This window comes from Phyllopteryx taeniolatus, chromosome 20 (assembly GCF_024500385.1).
Source record: "Phyllopteryx taeniolatus isolate TA_2022b chromosome 20, UOR_Ptae_1.2, whole genome shotgun sequence".
NCBI lineage: Eukaryota > Metazoa > Chordata > Actinopteri > Syngnathiformes > Syngnathidae > Phyllopteryx > Phyllopteryx taeniolatus.
Genome location: NC_084521.1, coordinates 1,784,649 through 1,804,413, shown reverse-complemented (window position 1 = coordinate 1,804,413; position 19,765 = coordinate 1,784,649). Strand labels below are relative to the sequence as shown.

At 42.3% G+C, this 19,765-nt stretch overlaps 1 protein-coding gene across 2 annotated transcripts in view; it reads left to right on the top strand.

Moving 5' to 3' along the window:
- The window catches only part of LOC133470301 (cadherin-18), a 137,455-nt gene that overhangs the window by 48,116 nt on the left and 69,574 nt on the right, over positions 1-19,765 (top strand). Inside the window, exon 1 of one of the 2 annotated variants that reach the window (XM_061758518.1) lies at positions 14,923-15,076. The exons of the other annotated variant lie outside the window; for it this stretch is intronic. The gene's annotated coding sequence lies outside the window, so the exon portion shown is untranslated. Of the gene's footprint in view, positions 1-14,922; positions 15,077-19,765 lie in introns of those variants that run through there. 2 annotated transcript variants of the gene reach the window in all.

Here is a 19,765-nt window from a genome sequence, read left to right as displayed (position 1 = left end):
ATTCAATTGCCTTGCACTCGGGACGAGTTAAATAACAAAAACACATAGCTGCTATGTAGTTTCTGGCTTCCCCAAAATTAGCGTAGCAATAGATTTCTCTTCTGAAACTCATTTGTTTTAGATTTGCTTGCCTTTTCCACTAACACTTCCAATTGCATCACTTCAAAATTCATTTTGCACTTGCGGGCGCTCACAAATTTTCCATGTTGAAAATAATCAGACCTACCTTAAACGCAAAACCCTTTTTGTCTTTGCCACTTTTACACCTGTTGCCAACATCACGCACAATCTGTTAGAGGGGGATTTTATTAAATCAGGCCGTATGTGTTCAAAGCGCCCGTGTCAATCTAATCTGCCCCAGGAATTCCAAATCAGTAGCGCCGCGCGATGTAATTTAGACTATTTTAGCAACGTGACGACTTCTTGAACCAATCAGATTTAAAATTAACTTGACACGGTCAGTTAGCTCGCATACAATAAATGTTCTGTCCTCTGATTGGTTAGACAATTGTTATCGCCAAATTCGCTGAGCAAAACACATCTGGAGCAATTGGCACACACTAATACATTTAATAATCAGCATGTATTCTTGTTTTCCCCATGTAATTAAATAAATGCTAATTTTAAGATATTCCAGATGATGTACGAAGCAGAATTACATTCTGTTATACTGCTTTTTTTGTACAGTACTGATGGTTTCTATAATTGCAACGTGATAGTGGTGGTATTAAGAAGTGGATTAAGTCAGGTAAATCCCCACTGAAGGCCCAAGTAACAAATATACGGCCTGCATCTGCAATCAATCGGGCTGACACAGGAGTCCGGTTTGGCCGACTGGACGACTCCTCACTGGAGTTGTCGATCAGCTTATCCCCCCGGCTGGATGCCATATTTAGCGTCAGACGTCGACATGCTCGACCTGGGCCAGTGACACACACACGCACATACACACACACACGTTGGATTACCTGGTGCTCCCGATTTGCTAATCCCAGATCTGTCCCGCAAAGATTAGGAGTGAGGAAATCAGCCACACGCAAGCCGGAGAAGTGGCACACCTCCACGACTTCATACCTCACACCCGCCATGTTTGCTTCTCACAAGTAAACATCCAAAAGATCCAATAGCCTTAAAATGTTGAGCTAGTTCCAACATCTGGAAACGTTGCTCTCATTAGATAATAATTTGTCCTCCCGCGAGGGAGGCACGAACTTGTTTGTTGGCTTCTTTTTCTTCTCCGACAGAGCGAAAACACCACAAACGTGTCATCCAGAAAATGTGATCTATTTGATCCCAAGCCAGCGCCTTTGCTTGAAATAACCTTTCACTGCAGTTCTACTTTCTATAAACTCGAGGAGAGCTGCTGATTAGCTATGTTTGTGCTAGTTTCCTAAAAAATGACAATTCAAAGACTAGCTTGAAAAACTAGCTGCTAATAGCCTGATTAGCCGCTGTGGTCCAATAAGCGTTGTGTGGCTACAACTGGGCACAACATGACCTCAAACTGTGACTGAAGACCAACAATAGCTGCTCACGTTATGTTTGTGCTCTCTGATATCTGCTATAAGTAGAATTGTCTCCGAAAATCACAATTCGATAAGGCTAACAAGCTGCTAATAGCTTGATTAGCCACTGTGGGCCTTGTTAGCGTCAGACCAAAAGAGAGGCACACGGTGACGTGCTATTTCCTTTGGGCTAAAAAGGGATTTGTTTCCAAAAACGACAATTATATGAGGCAAACAAGCTGTTAATAGCCCAATTAGCCACTGGGTGTCACATTAGCATCATGTGGCTACAACTGGACAAAACAACAACAAAAAAGGCCTCACAGTAAGGATTGGGCTATTTGTTGCTGGCTAAAAAGGGAATCTGTTCCAAAAATAACAATAAGATGACGCTGACAAGCCACTAATAGCCAAATTAGTCTGTAATTGGGGAGGTCAGTGTAAAAGAAAACCCAACAAGTTGCATAAGTCCTTATCAAACTGCCATGAATTTTCCGTAGTACTTTTCTTTGTACTGATAAGGGATTGGGTTCGCACATGCATTTGCCAGCATCACAGGTAGTATCAGGGGTGTAACACAACGCAAACTGAAATAATAAACAATACTCACAATAACATTTGCGCTATCTCCTGTTTATTGTTTCCCAAAATGGCAATTAAATTTGGCTAACAAGCTGCTGTAGTTGTCACGTTAATGCAACAAAACCTAGAAATGTGAGCAAAAAAAAAAAAAAAAGGTGTGTTATAATTCCTGGTGGCCAAAATGGGATCGTCTCCAAAACCGACAATTAGATGAGTCTAACGGGCCACTAGGAACCAGATTAGCTGCGAATTGGGCAGGTCAGTGTTACAAAGCCAAACCCCAATGAGTTACATATGTACACCCATTTATGCTACAAATTAAAGCTAACGGTTATTTGGGTAGATCAGTGTTCCATAGCCAAATCCCAACAAGTTACAAAAGCCCCTTTCACACTAACTACTGAAGTTGTCTTTTTTTTTTTTTTTTTTTTTTTTTTTCTCCTCTGGTTGCACTGGCATGGAATGGGGAGAACAATTAGCAAATTTGCTGGCTTTGGAGGCAGTAACCCAAAATTTACATGTGAACTAAAATTAAAATAGGGGAAATATTTCAACTATTTCCTGCCATCCCAAAAGTGCATTGCTTCAAAAAAGGCAATTGGACAAGGGTAAAAAGCTGCTAATAACAAATCTGATTAGTTGTTATGGTCATGTTGTGTTGCAGCAACTGCATCTGGACCAAAATCTGCTGGATTTGGAGGTAGTATCAGAGGTGGAATACAAGCTTGAAAAATGAAGTCAAACTAAAAAAAAGGGCGTGACGATCATAACTGAGCTATTTCCTGCCTGTCCAAAAATATCCAAAAATGAGATCAGGCTAATAAGCTGCTAATACAAAGCACGGTTAGCTGCTTCAGGTTATGTTAGCTTTGTATTGCTACAACTGGACTACACAACTTAAAAATGTGAACCAAGACACAGGAATGTTTGTGCTGTTATCTGCCTGACAAAAAGGGGATCATTCTCACAACCTGCAATCAGACGAGGCCAACAAGCTGCTAATAGCCCGATTAGCCGCTAATTGGGGGGATCAATGCTGCTAAAAATGAGTTATCCATTTGTTTGTTCATGCAGAAAAATACATGGACCTCCAGAGGAAATTGAACAGAATTTAAAAGGATGATACAAATAAGTGCAAATAGATGTCCAGTTGAAGAAGCTTGCATTGTTTTCCCGGACACAAAAAAGGCTTTGAGCTAATGCGCTGGGCCAAACAACCGGGCTTCACCGTGGGACTCACGCGCCATGAATTCAGAGTTAGAGTACGTAATGAGGCCTGGAGTGCGAGCAACACACTGCGTGAGCGATGAGGAAGCTCGGGGTGGACCCGCATACAGATCAAGGCGCTTGCCGTGTTTGTGAACAATGGCGCCTCTCCACGGGGGAGCGTCTTGTTGCGCAGAGATTACGGCGACTGACTGAGACAAAAAAAAAATAATAATAATAATACTGGGAGCGAGCGAGGTTGTTTTGTGCCAACCAGAAATTCATTCTCTCTAAAGTGTGTGTAAGAGCAACAGCTGCTAATAATTAACTCGATTACCTTGGTCTATAAGGCTTTTATGGATATGACTGAAGTCCTTGTATCTGATAAATACTAACAGCTGCCAACATTTGAATATAATAACCAAAAGTCTGTTATGACATATTGGGGTATGTCTTGTCACTGGGGTGGTACCATCAAAAGTTCTGCTTTTGCCCCCTTCACACTGTTACATCTTGGTACGCTTTCAGCACTGGAAACGCTTCAAACAGCTCACTTGGACCATTAGAATAGGTACATCATACCTTGAGTTAGACATAAATAAACAACTACAACACTTTTTCAATAATATATGGTTCCCTTAAACATGTAGTTGACCTACCTACCAACCTACTCGTTGACACTACTTACCCCTTCACCCTATCTATAGACCTCTTTGCCCTACCAACTTACTTGTCCTTGTTCTTACCTCTTTGTCCACCCAAGCTACCTACCTGTCCTTCTTACCGACCTATTTACCTGCCTAACCTACCTACCTACTCACATACCTACCTACCTACCTACCCATTTGCCCTTACTTCCTACCTACAGTGTGTGTCAAACTTACTGTATTTGCCCTATCAACCTACCTACAGTTGAGATTAACTATGGGGAGTTTAAATCTGATTTTGTGCCAAACTGCTAGAGCCAAGCCCCTAACCCTAATCCTAAACTCCCTCACCCGATCCTAACCCTAAACCCTAACCACAGTTCAATATGTCACTAAGTCCACAATAGACTTTACTCTGGATCAAAATCTTGAACGTGTTGCATTGATTGATTCATCACTGAGGTTGTCATGTTTCTGTTCTGTAACTGTTTGTGTTACTTTTTTGTAGTATTTTGTGAAGCGTATGTTTTTTTTTGATCATTTGAACTTTGGTTTGTCCCTACGAGGCAAAAAAATTAATTACACGCAAAAGTAACCATCTGTCTTTATTTGTTAATAGAAGTTATTTTTACTACGTTAAATTTAGGGGGGAAACAAGGTTGGCTGGATTAATAAAAGAAAAATGTTTCTGCTGATGGGATGAAGCTAATTAAATTTGTCATTCAACATTTACACAACTATGAAAGCTTCATACGCCATCTCGTCTCTTCTTTCAATTTTTGTCAATTTGCCATGGTGGGAATGTCGCCCACCAAAAAGGACCATGAATATTTCTCGGCACTCTGCTTGCCCTCACAATTCCTGTCGGCGTTTTTCCCGTCGTGTGCCGTCGAGGACAAACGGGAGTGATGCAGGTGTGCTTCTGCCTCTCCTTCCCCTTCACGCCGATGACATGTGACAGTGTCAATTTCCACTGGATGGTTCCACTCGATGGTTCCACTCGGGCCGCGGGCACCTTACGGCGTCGTCTCATCTCCCACAAATTCCGCACATAGGAAAAACGTGCACCTGTCTCCCCACGTTTTGTCAATGGTTTCTCCCCCCTCCCAAAGATTTGTTACCTCAGTGCGGGGCTTCCTCTTGACTCACTCTGTGTTAAATAGTGCACTTCCTCCTTGGGCGCATTGGAGTTCACAGTGCGTGTGGGACCAAAACAAGCCATGCTGATGCATAGTTCAGCAGTAAAAGTTCAATTAGTTTAATTGGTCCCTCGCAAGTGTATGCAGGAACAAAAGAGAAGAGATTCAAGGATGACTAAAGAGGACTTTTTGTTGTTGTTGCTTTGGTGCCGTACAAAACACCCACAGAGGGATTATTTGGGAAGAGAGAATAGCTGTTAAATAGTCATATGTCTTTACAGTAAGTAGGGTCATTAGGCTTTTTGTCTCCCATTAAATGGTGATTGTATTTTGTTCATAATATTGTGTTTATCGAGTGTGAAAAGGTTACGAGATGGTCGGCTACAGTTGAGTCATAGACACAGCCGGCATCGAGATTCCTTTTCATAATCCATCAAAAATGAGACTTTAAATCAGTGCTGCCGTCAGTAGTGAAAATGTGCATTATTTCTCTGTTTTATTAGATTAGATATTAGATGTTATGTTATCAATTGGGGATGTGGATTAAAAAAAACTCATCATAACTGTAAAATCTTAGTACCAACTCCTAACTCTGACCCTAACAGGGTTAAGAGTTCAGTCACAAAACAAACAAAGTTACTTACTAACTAACCCTAACCCAAGAAAGAAAACAAAAAAACTATCCTTGTCCAGCTGCACTCAACTTATCTTTACCGAATAGCAGCTAGTAGTCACAACATAGCAAGAGACAATTAGTATGGACAGTATGACCAGGAGAGAGCTAGTAGTCACAACATAACAACAAACCCTGTGAAGGTTTTATAAAACTAATAGAAGTAATATTTGGTATATATAAAACGTACATTTTCCAACCCAAACCCCTAACCATAAAACCTTAACCCTAACTTCCTAACCCTAAAACCTCAACCCCGACCCATACCCCTAAAACTCTAAGCCACAACCCCAGCCTGAAACCCTAAACCTAAAACTCTAACCAAATCCCTACCCTCTTTTACCCTAACCCTAAAATCTTAACCCAAACCTATGCTGCTAATCTTAAAACCTTAACCGGAACTCCATACCCCTAATCCCAAAGCCCTAAAACCCAGCCACTAACTGTAAACCTTAACCCAAACCCTTAACTCTAACCAAATCACTAAAACCTTAACTCTACCTCTAAATTCCAAGAGAAACTGGGTGTTTAAACAGCTGTATGTTTTTGTCGGCCATTACATTTTTTTTATTTTTTATATTTTGTTCATAAAGTTGTGTTTATTGACTGTGAAAAGGTTTCAAGATTGTCGGTTACAGCTTCGCTGCAGTCAACCAGCGGCGTATGCCGTCTGCCAGGATGTGAAACCTTTGGACCCGTGACTTTCCATTAGGTTCATCCATTAATCGTGATGCTTCTTTTGTTGGAGCTGCCATCATTACGCTATCAACTAAGTGATGTGGACAAAAGAAAAACTGATATGCATGTCAACAATCGGATGGCTGAATTTCAAAAGCTGTGTCATGGATATACTGTAACCCAAACCCCAAACCCTAACCTCAAATCTGTAACCCTAAAACTAACCCCTAACTTTAGTTCCAAATCTAACCCTATCCCTACCCTCCAACTCCCACTCTTACAACGTTAACCTAACCCCAACTACGGTACAACTCTTGACCTCAAACTCAAGAGAAAATAGCTGTTCAAACAACATTATGACATTACAATAAGTAACTTTGTTTGTTTTGTGACCCAACACTAACCCTAAACCCTAATCCTAAACCTAGTCCTAAAACCTTTACTGTTACCCAAACCGCAACACTAAACTCAAGAGAATTTAGCTGCTTAAACAGCCGTATGTCATTACAATAAGTAGTATCATCTGGGTTTTTGTCGTCCATTAAACGGCAGTCGTATTTTTTTCATGAAGTCCTGTTTATTGAGTGTGAAAAGGTTGTGAGAACACCGCTGAGTTTGAGCCGCAGACACAGCGGGCAGCTGCTGCCGTCTGCCAGGAAGTGAAACCTTTTGACCCGTGACTTTCCATAACGTTCATCCATAAATATCGCTTTACTTTTCCACAGCTGAACATCGCAGACCCGCAGAGACGGTGCAGTCGAAATGTGGCTTGGCTTCAAAGGCACAAAAAAAACGCAGTTCGTCGTGACATTGGATCAATTTTAAGTTTTACACTTCTATTTCAAACAGTGGACAGGTTAAAAAGTGAAAAGTCATTTAGGCGACGACAGAGCGTCTCGACCTCTGTGAGATTGTTTGCCCCAAAATATGAAATAAATCGTCTATCCTGTCTCTTCCTGCCCAGGGTATCGGATGGCAAGCTCTTCTTGTGGACTGCTCGGTGCTTCGCGGTCGCTCCGCCAGGTCGGAACGTCAAAGGCGGGACTTGGATTTCATGCGCGGCTGCAAAAATATGTTATTGACCTCATCAATGATTCAACAGGGGTAGAAGAATGGACGTTCCGACATTAATCCCATTTACTGAGACGATCTGAGTTACCAGCAGTTAAAAAAAATTCTAAACATCCACTATTTGTCTATAATGTGTAATAAACATACAGTATATACATGTTGCTATCAAGTGAGGGAATGGACAAAAAATATATCTCCCAAGTCTAGCCCTAACCTCAATTTATTACCGTAACCCTACCGCTAACCCTAAACCAAAAACCCCAGCCCAACAACCTTATAAAACCTTAAACCCAACCCAAAAAAAGCCTTAAGCCCACCCCTTAAATTTAACTCTAACCTGAAATAAACCGCCTATGACCCAACTATGGCTCCATTCTTTTACCCGGAACAAACTCCCAACACAATGTGTAATATAAAAATAGACATGTTTTTGTCATGGTCTGTGTTTTGGTTTGGGTTGTGTTTAGTTTTGTTCCATGTTTGTCATGTGCTCGTTTAGTTATCGTCTCCACCTGTGCTCGTCAACCTTTGACCTTGTGTCGACCAATCAGCTCTCTCCAGCCAGGTGTTCCTCGTTGTCTCGTCAATCTGATTGTATTTAGTTCCCTGGTTTCGTTCAGTTCTTGTTGGTTCATTGTCATTGTAGTATGTCATTGGCCAGGCGTCATTGTCTCTGTCTGTGCCACGTTTTAGTTACCAGTCATGTTTTGTTTCCAGTTTTAGGTTTATTCAAGTGTTTCTTTGTTACTTTGGTTTCTGTTGTGGGCCTTTGTTTAGTGTGCTTTATCCATGTTCCTTGGTTGCCTTTTTTTGGAAATTAAATATAATCTTTTGAGACTCCTGGACTCCTGCCTTGCGTCCCTGCTTCCATGTACTTGGTTCCGCCACGTTTTTGCCTTGCCTTCCTCGCCTTCGAAAACCTTAACCGTGACAGAGAATATTCAAAACCTGTGCCTACTCTACCCTTTCAGCTAGATTCTTAATTTCTGGAGCTGACCCTAAAACTCTAACCCAGAACCCTAACTTTAGGGCCCTACCCAAACCCCTTATGACCTTCGCTGTCCGTGTCACTCTGACAAAAGTGCAGTGAATACATTATTAACCATCCCCGTTATCAAATATTCTGGCTGGTCAACATGAGGATTCACAAAGGAGCCCACGATGCCCACATTTTCACAGCAAATCGAATCACAAAAGTATCACAAAGAATACACGTGGTGGTGGGAAATGTTAGAACTTCTGCCGCCCCTGCCTTCACCCGCCTCTGGCATCGCCGCGGGGATCCTCCGCAGACACAATGCCAACACCCCCGTCCGCTGTCTTCCCGCATGCACAGCCCTCATTTAAAAGACCCACAGTGGTAAGCTGTCTCTCAGATGCACAATCACTGGAGGTGCGACGATTCATCCATTCTGACGAGTAAAGGATATGTGCGGTGGGTGGACGGCAAAACAAACACCTGTCTCCTGCGCGCAATTATTCATGTCGGCCTTTGTTTGTGGACAGAGACAGTGCAGTCCTTGTAGTAAAGTACTTTATGCATTTTAATGGTGGGAAAACACTGAGCCGGCACTTAAATTAGATGCCTTGCAGAGAGGAGGACCAGACTCACGGGCCTTTCAGGATGTCAGGAATAAAACAAATTTAAACCACGGAACATATATATGTGAATTAGCGAATTATAGATTGCAAATGCACTCAACCAATGACCAATGTAAAAATCAATTCAGTTCAAGTCAACATTCCGCCGCTATTTTACAAAGCAACCTCATTATGCTCTGCTGCTGAATGACAGAATGAATTTGCACTTCAAGTGGAAAGTTACAAAATACTCCGAATGTTTGATGTTTTTGTACAACTACAGTAAACCCAAATAAACCAGAAACTCTGATCCCAAAACACTTCAATACCCATTCAAACTCATCTTACCACGTTGCCCTCAAAATGATGACTTTATTTTATTTTTTTTTAAATACCTTGGGAGTGCGCATGTACACACACATGCAGCAAAGACTCTGTAACTTCTACTAACGACCCGGGCTAAACTTAGCTCCTCCCAGACATACAAAAAATCTTAGGACAGTGGCGATGTATTATTGCGACATACTTCCTTGACACCAATTACAACTTTGCTATTAGCCAGGGTTTTGGCAAAAAAATTATCCATTACCTTTACTTGTGTCACAGTTTTGTTGTGCTGTGTGTTTTTGTAATTGCACTTAAAGGGGACATAGTATTGAAAATGACTTCTGGATGGGAAGGCCTTGGATATTACAGTGCATTAAAGAACATGGAGTGCAGTGATTCTTTGTGGGCCGGGACCCAAAAGTGGATCACGAAGGGTTTAGAACTGTGCAGAATGTTCCGACTCAGGTCCAAATTCAGGTTACATCACTGCCGCAGGAGCAGAACTCCATCATAAACGGAGAACCCCCTGTACAGTGAAATATTTAACTTTCTATATATATATATATATATATATATATATATATATATATTTCAAGCCATTTATAATGGCCGTCAATTATCCACGGATTTTTGCTATTCGCGGTCCAGCCCAGTCCTTATCCCCCCGAAAATAGCAGGGGTCCTGTATTGATATGATATTCACGTTTTGGAAGCCTATTGTTGAACAATACGTTTATTTCTTTTTCTTAATGTCTTTAAAAGCGGCTCACGTCAATAGAAAATTTGCTGTTTCAGTGTGACAACAATTGGAGCCGCTGATGTAGTACACCATTTAGACTAGTTGTGCAGTTCAGATACACATGAAGGTCAAACTAAATCAAAGAATATAAATGTATTATCATTACTACTATTGATCAAACATTTTATTTGGAAAACCCCTCCGGCCACAAAGCAGAACAGCGGCGATTAGCCCCCCAGCTGTGATTTACACAGCTGTCATTAAAAAGTCCTCAGGAAAACCGTCGCAGGAACGACCCTGCGATCGATAGTCCAGTAACCTTTCAAGCATGGTGGTGACTTGTTGTTGTTAGGGAGAAGAAGCCTTTCGTGTTTACCGGGATTAACACTTCTAGCCCGTGAGCTCTTCTGGCGTCCATTAATAAATCATCTGTGGGATCCATGCGCGTTTACTACCGTCATCCAGCTTTATAGGCTGTTTACTACTGTTTTAATACCACTTTACCGCCTCCCACCGGAGCTTTTCGCCAGGCTTTATTCAAGGGCTTTGTACTTTCATCTTTTTTAGTGCAGAGTCTTCAGAGTCTTTCCTCCTCGTCTTCTTCTCCTCATTTCTTCAGGACAGACTGCTCAATACTCGGCCTGCTGAGATAAGGAAGGCGATACTTTGAGGGAATTTTGACAACTCGGTTGCAGGAAAACCGCAACAAGCGCTGAAACTGCAGAAGATGTCAGACCGCAAATTAGCTGTCGGTGACTTGTGACATCACAAAAGCAACTGCCGTTAGGATTATTTGGAAAAAGTGTTATGCTTCGCTCAATTTGAAAATGAAACAACGAATGCCAAGGTTTTATTTGGGCGAAGAAAGTTCTTCATCACCCATGGAAGGGGGATTTGATTAAAGGTGTGAAAGGGGAAATAAGGGCTACTGTCGAGAACCCACTTATATTAAAAAAAATGTCCCTGTTCCTCAGTCAGAACACTTCTTTGATTGGCTAAATTCCATTTCACCTCACAGTTCACAGCATCATGACTTGGGAACCAGTCTGCTTTCCCCACATACGAAGATTTTTGATTGTGAATATTGAACACATTTCGGACCCTGTTATAGCGACAAATCCACTTATAACAACCTCAAACCAAAGGATAATCTTAAAGGATAATCTTATATGACATCCGTCTGTCATTAGACATCTTTGGTCAGGAAGGGGCAGAATCCGGACAAAAACAGCCCATTGTCTTTATGTGTATACCGGGCCCAAAACTGCTTTAAGAATCCCCAAAGTTGCACGGGTTCAAAAAAAAAACCATGAAAATAAAAAAATAAAAGTGCTTTAAAAAAGTCGGATCCACGAGCTACTGTAAATCCCCCAAAACTTAAACAGGTTAAAATAAGACCATACCATACAATACCCTCAAAGTTGTGTAGGTTAAAATAAGATTACAGGGGGATCCTAGGTTTATGACGTAACACGAATTTGTTCGCAAGTGGGAATGCAGTGTAGTATTAGGGATAGGCCTGAAAATCAGCAAATATTTCACCTCGCCCCCATCCTCCAAAAATTACCTATGGATGCTAAAAGATGGCAGCAAACCATTTTTTTATTTTTATTTTTTTTGCTATTAGACAAGGCTATGGCCTGACTAAATAAAGCCCCTTCCCTCACTTCAGCATAGTTCCTTGGGACCAAGATGCCACAGAAGCAATATTTTTATATTAGACATGACTTTGGCATGAGCACGAAAAAGTGAGTCTTTTTTGGGGGGTGATTATGGGGGAGTTCACTGTAATAGGGTACTGTAACCTTTGATCCTCTGGCTATTTTGACAAAAGCATGTCACAAGCATGCCATGAAGACACCTGGAAACCGTTTTAAAACATGTAAAATGTACAATATGCCTTCTTTGAATTAAACTAGCCTGGATCCCCTTGTGGTAGTGTTGCTCCGCCAAAATAACCTTGCCCGTCGCTGATGACGTCAATCAGCGCAACAGATGTCACCAACGTCAGGAAACGAATTTCTCAGAGGAAAAACCCAGAGAGGGGTCTACATTTCCATTTTTCTTTGGCCCTCTGGACATCCAATTAGGCCTCGTAGGAAGCGCGCCCGCTCGTGTTCTGCTGCACGCTCTTCATCCTACTGGTTGCTGTCAATCAATTAGTCAGTCATGTCCGACGCGCCTCCGCCTCCGTCGCTTTAGGCCAGCTGTTGAGTCTGCCAGCATTCAGCCGTGCCTATGCTCTCCCTCGCTGGATCTGAAGACAAACTCCACGCCTCCGTAAAAGCCAGAGAAGGAGGGAGAGAGAGAGAGAGAGAGAGGTCCTTGAGGAGCAACAGCATGATGGAGAGCAGGGAGGGGAGGGCAACTTGTTAGTGTTCACTCATCAATTAGACCGTGGAGGAGAAATCAACAGGATGGAGAAGCGATGCGTCATGGACGCGGAAGAGGATGGGGGCGGGGTAATCATTACAGAAAGGCGAGTGCGGATAGTGGTGGACAAGATCTAGCACCGGTTGGGGAGACATAAGAGGTGAGCAGGAAGTAAGAGTATAGGACAGAGGTCGCCAATACAGTTCTTTCTACAAGGACCCAAACCTTTCACTGTGTGATTATTGTTATTATTATTATTATTATTATCCACTGATGACAACTATAAGTGAATGAGTTCAGCTCCTGTTTCATGGTGTGAATTCATGCACAAAGTTCACTCTATAGCCTCCTTCTTCTTCAAATCATATTTCATGTTATCATCATCCTTGATATGATACACACAATATTAGATTTGTGCAACATTGGGCACTTATTTTAACCTGTTTGCTGGATTTATGGTAGTCTTATTTTGACCTGCACAATTTTTAGGGGATTTACGGCAGTCTTATTTTCATCAGCACACCTCTAAGAATTTTATGGAAATGTTATTTGAAACACTTTTGGGGGCTTCACATTACAATTTTTAAATGTGTATCTTTTTATTTATTTATTTTTCTTTTTTTTAAAGGGTAGTCTTATCTTTAACCTAAACAGCTTTTGCTGGATTTTCAGTAGTGTGCAACTTGCAGGATTTATGGTCAACTGGGAAACTTCAGTCTCATTTTCATGTGCAACTTTTTTTTTGGTCTCATTTTAACCTGCACAAATTAGTTTTCTTTTACGTCTTATTTCAAGAAGCCCATCAGTAGTTTTATTTTTATCTGTACAACTCTGGGGGATTTGTTGTAGTATCTTTCAATTTGCATAAATTTGGGGGGATTTATGTTTGTCTTATTTTAACCAGCGCAACATTTGGGCGGATTTATAGTCGTCTTATTTCAACTCATGCAACTTTCTCTGATTTAAGGTAGTCTGCTCTCTACCTGCACAACGTTTTGGTAGCCTTTCTGGTGGTACTGTAAATGTACACTACAGGAAAAACAAAACGCATGCATGCATCAAGTCTTCACACGTGACACGAGTCAGCCAATCAAATTATTTATTATTATTATTTATTTCAAATGTGACTCTAAAATGGAACAACGGTGACGATGCATTCGACGGCAGCTCAGGTGATGGCCACACGTACACCAGGCGCCACTGCGAGGCCCCGCGGGTCGCCGCAGCCTGTCATTGTCATCAAATGTGTTGACACTCGAGGAGGGAAGTGTTTTTGTCAACGCCGGAACACGGCAGCGGCTGAGGCGTTGTTGAGAATCAGCGCGGAGTGCCAAGTGTGAGGTTCAAATGCTGTTTACGCTTCCTGTGAACAGAAGCTCTGTAGGCAGTCGCGGCTGGGCCTGAACGCACGTGAAGATAGGATGTATTTTCACGGTTTTTGTTTTGATTTTATTTGAATCTTCTCAACATTGAATTGTCAGCGTCTCTGTCACAGCCGGTTATTTTTCTCCTCAGCAGATACGTAAACACGTAAATAGACACCTTGGTGGGATGGAATCTTATTTAGCAAGATGACCAAAACAAAGCATCCGACTACTGCAGAAGAAGACCAACATTTCTCTTTGCAGTTGCGACTAACGGAGCAAATTAGATGTTATAAATCTTCAGACTGGGCTTCCTGATAAATACTGAGGGCCAAAATACTGAAATCGCACTGGACTAATTAGTAGTCGGACATCTGGCTACACGCATACCAATTTTTTAACATCTTAATTATTACGCCACAAAAGAAAATGTGCTGACTGAAATGTGTGGTTTACTGGCACTTACTAACACAGCACACCACATATAACCAGATCTCCACCAGTGTAGTACCAAAACAGACCTGTAAGAGCCAGCACGGTGCCACGGGGCATCCAGACTGCTGGGAAATACGATGAAGAAGAGTCCTGGAAGAAATAAGAAGATTCATGATTGGTTATCGTTCCGTTTCACATCACAATCATGGAGTCTGTGGTTCGGCCGAACACATCGAGATTTGCCATCGTAAATATTTTTTTTTTAAAAATGTAGCATTTACGATTGCTGGCCCGGCTAATTTCTGAGAATTTAACACAAAATAATACATTGTTCCCCCACATTCCCTAAAAGTCCAGAAGTTGGATTGTGTGTGCGTGTGTGTGCAGAAAATGAGAAAGGGATAACATACCGCTTCCTGATCACTATCGCATATAATCACGTGTTAACAGAGAAAACGAGGAGCAGATGAGGGAGGAGATAACGGAGAGAGGTAAGGGAGGATGAGGAGGAGAGAGAGAGAGGAGACAGAAGAGAGGAGAGGGGGCGGGACTCGGACGCCGATTGACGCGCGAGGCGGCCAATGAGGAGGCGGAGGAGCTTCAGGCTGGACTCGCTCGTCCCGCTGCCGCCATCCGCGCGCGCACACGCGGGGGAAGCGAGCAGGCGGGCAGGCAGCGGCCAGGACGCCACAAACGGCAACATGATGGACAATACCGGACGATATCTTTTGACTTTTTAGGAGGAAGCTCAGCCAGGTAAGGGTTTTTTTTTTGTTTGTTTGTTTTTTAAATTTAAACTCTCTCTCTTCTTTTTCTCCCCTGGCTCTTAAATATTTCAAAGCCGCAAGTTTTCACTTGCGCGCGCGCATATGTGTGTGTGTGGAGGGGGGGGGGGGGGGGTATAAAAAACGGGGATGTTGCGAGGGAGAACTTGACGATGAAGATGAGGAGGAGGAGGAATGTGACGCTGACTTTTCACACCTCATTATCATGATGGTGATGATGAAGGCAGACGCTCGTCTTCATCCTCCGTGCGTGTGCGTGTGTGCGTAAAACCGCAGTGAACGACGCTTGCGCTGGTCGGTTGGTTAGTTGGTTGTGCGCGTGCACGTGGGGAGTTGGAGGATGTCCCGCGTGCGCCCAGCCGTCAATTGACGCTTGCTGCACGAAACCAAAGAAGGAAACGAGTGAGTGAGTGAGTGAGTGAGTGCTGCAGCCTCCCCTGCAAAGGAGAGAACGCCTCAGTGTTCAACACGCGCGCACGCGCACTGGACACCTGATTAGGTACACCTGCGCCAGCTCATCTGCACGAGTTTTGTCCTTTCAAAATATTCTGTACACGTGACTGTATACCCCGCTCAAATATTAGGAACAGTGCCATTTGCCATTTTAGATATAATAAACATACCATTCCTCTGAATAAACACAGTTATGTCAACAACAAAGGCATTATCAAGAGTAATTGTCAAATAATGAAAGTGTTTGCCGTGTTAGGTTAGCAATTCACGTACATTTTGCCAAATTTGGTAAATCATCGCAGTTTTGAGTCAAAATATAGGTGGGGAAATAACCTGATTTAGCTCAAATGAAACAAGTCTAAAATGATTTGGATTAAAACAAAATCAACAATTGCAACACTATGTTGCATACAAATTGGGTTCCCTGCTAGCTAGCATTAGCAACACCGGTAATTGCATTTATGAATCTGAGTAGTTTTGTCAATTTGGCCGCATTTCATCTTTTACACTTCTTTGTCTTTGAAGTACAATAGAGTGTTACAAGTGCTCCAATTTCCAAATTTTCCCCAAATTAAGCGCTGTCGATTTTTTTTTCTGCCACTTTGGAATCCTAATAATCAACATTTTTGTTGTGCATGCTAACGAGCATTAGCATCGCCAGTAAATTTTGCCTTGTTTTTCCCACTCACTGTCTTTGATATTGAAGTGGCTTCCTTCCCATAATATGCATTTTATTTCCGCTAAGACGTACAACTTAATCATAATAATTAATCATAATCAAATGGATTTAGCAAATTTTGCGAACGATACGGAAGTCCCATTTTATTGGTTGCTGAAATAATTGCTTGACGATTAACTAGCGGCTGTTTGAAATATTGATGAGTCAATTTGACAATCAAAATCTAAATAATATGTGAGTGTCATGTGGCTTGCGGACATATATTGGGATTGCGTATTTTGGGATGTTGTATATGGCTTTGGGAAACTGATAATTGGATAAAATGTTTTCAATTGTCAAATATGGAAGGATGGACGAAAACGGGAATTTATTGATTGGATTTAAGGATAACATGATTTTTTTTCTTTCCACTGTGCTGCTTGTCATTTCTCTATAAACTCAAAGTATTACATGTTTGATTTCTTTATATTTTTATTCAGAATTTTACATTTATTTTTTGTAGTTTTCAGATTGAAACTGCTTTGAAATGTTTGAATTTTCTGACAATCTGCTCTAATCTGCGAGTATAGAAAAGCAACAATGTCATCACCAGAAAAATAATACATTGTTCCCCCACTATTTGTAAATAATAATTAACCCCCTCCCCCCCCAAAAAAAAAAAAAGTTTATAATTGCCTATAGATACCACAAGATGGTGGCAAGGTACTAATAATGAAGCCGCAAATAGCGAATATGCGGGGGAGCACTGGAGTCTTTGATAACTATCCCGCTCACAACCAAGAGGGGGCATACTTGCACTGTATCTGTAAATTGCTAAGATTTGCAGTGATATAGTATATTGATCAGAATGACGGTGAGCAAATTAATTTTCATCCTTTTCTGCCTTCCATCCGCATAAAAAAAAAAAAAAAAAAACAGAAATCCAAAGAACTCTTTGCAATGAGACACAACCACATCTCACGAGGCCATTTTGAGGTGCGCATTGTCAGCTGCGCCGCCTTTCTGTCTCGGGTTCGCTGCTCTGATAGCGTGCGTGCTTGTTGGGGAGGGGGGGGGGGGGGGGGGATTTGGGTGAAAAGGAATCTTTTGTGAGACAGTGTGCTGATATAATCAGCTGTGAACGTTCCCTTGTCTGTAAAGGCCACAGAGCTCATTAGAGTCCCATTAGCCTTAACCAAGACAGCGAGCCGGGCGGTGGATGGACTTTTGCGAGTCCAGGCGCCTTCACACCGACCGCCGCCGACATCAGCAGACTGCGCACAGCGACGTGTGGGAGGTGAAATGCTACGCTGGTGGCGCGGCTTGTTCATCCCGTCAGTTGTGCTCCCGTGCCGCGACTGTACGCTAACGCAGTGATTCCCAACCACATTGGTGTGCCGTGACAAATTGTTTCAGTTCCCTTAATTGGTCTGACAAATGATTATTCATCTGCTACAAATGATGAATCTTTGTTCATCTATCGATACCAGCGACATATCGTGACAGGCAGAACAATTAAATGCTCTCCCACTAGATGGCAGTATGTACAATTAACCTGTGTCACCACCTGCTGTCAGTGAGACGACAGATCAGTAATAGCTTTGTGTTCAACTCACAAGGCTCCGATTTCACACGAAGTAAATCCAGATGAGCACGTCATTATTTCAGCATACAGTGACCCTCTGCATATTCACGGGTCATCATTTGCAAATTTGCCTATTTGCAGATATTTGGGTGAACCTATGCTTTTGTTATTTGCTGAAACACTTGCCTAGTCACTGCTTTTATGCTTAGGCCCAAGCAATGTCTAATATAGACAAATACGGCAAATGTGTCATCTTGGTGCCAAGGTGCTATGTTGTAGTGAGGGGAGGGGCTTCATTTAGTCAGGCCATAGCCTTGTCTAACAGGAAAAAAAGAAAGTGCTTCGCTGCCATCTTTTGACATTTCTAGACAGTTGCCAAGCTTTTTGGGTGGTCGTCAATTATGCACAGATTTTCGCCAGTTGGAGCAGGGCTGGCTCCCTACCCCCACAACTAGTGGGGTAACACTGTACTCAAGATGTTAGATACCACTTTTTGTCGGACAAATAGCAGTATGAATATTCAATCTTGAGTACTCTCCGATACCGAGCACATGTCTTTCTTTCTGACACACGCGATGTTTCGCCAACGTGTCAAAAATGGCCGCAGCGTAGCACCAACTACTGGTGAGGACTTTTTTTTGCCTTAAGTGTCAGTGGTTGGTATCGGGAGCATTCACAAGTACCTGATACCTTGAAATAAGGCCGGTACACATCAACACAAATAAGAGACGAAAGCACGCAGCTGTTATCAGGTCCCATTTTCCACTGCAAGATCAAAGATGTAAACATGATGGAAAATCTCTGATGGCATCAGTGGAACGAACATAGCACTTGTCCAAATAGATGGCTTTCATGCCTTCACTCACGAGCGGGCACGTTAGCACAGTGCCTGGGGATTGCCGGGCTATGCTGTGATGTCTCAGGGTTCATTTTTTTCCCCTTCTCTTTGGAATTTTATTTTAGGGTTCTTGGAATTTCTGCTTATTAACGATCAGGCTGGATATACACTGCACGTGCATTTCTTTCGTCTATTGGTATGGACGTACATATCTATGTAGACGTCCAAACTGCAGAGAAATCACGCCGTCAGTGTCAAAGTGTCCCCAGAGAATGGTGTTGTTTGAGCACGTGGTTTTGTACACGTCACCGATTGGTATATTTGGATGAGGTCAAGCTAGCATCACAAAGTATTTCTGATCTGTGCACTTACGCTGCGTTCACATGGGCAGGTATCCGTTTACGCATCAGATTTTTATCCACATTTGAAAGAGGCTTGATTCTGATCTGTAGATGTCCCATTCTGAGTTTGTTTTGTCTTCACACAGCCATGAAGCACAATTGTGACACCCGAGAGGAAAAAAAAATATTGTAATTGTGTGCTTGACTAATAATCCGATAGAATACAAAATCAATTAGATTATTTCCTGTGGCCTTAATGTAAAAAAGGCTACCATAAAGTCTCAAAAAGAAGGAGAGTGTTTCTCCACCTACACTTGGAACGGCTCATTGAAAAGATGGATAGTGCTTTCATGCATTCAGTGGCAATCTTATTTCCGTGCTGCTTATCTGTTTATTCATTTAGGGGGGATTTGGGATGTGTGTGTTCGTGTGTATGTATGGTGGTGGGCTGGGGGTGGGAGCTTCTGAAAAGTGAGAAGGGTGTTGATCAGTGGTGTCACCGGTGCAATCTTGTAAATCCTGAGTGCGACAAGTTAAATAATCCACGCCTTCTAATGCCGAGCACTTGTCGGAGATGAACGATGCGTGGAATTTTTGTCATTACGCTTCTTATCAGTCGTGATGGAAACGGGCACGCAAAGACATGACGAACACGTGGAGGGTGTCGGGGCGGTAGGACGGTTTGTTTTAAATTCCTTGCAGGAAGCAGAAACACAAGCGAGGGGAGTAAGAGAGTTCCACCGAAGTAAAATGTTTCAGACATGAGTGTGTCTCCGTCATGTCAT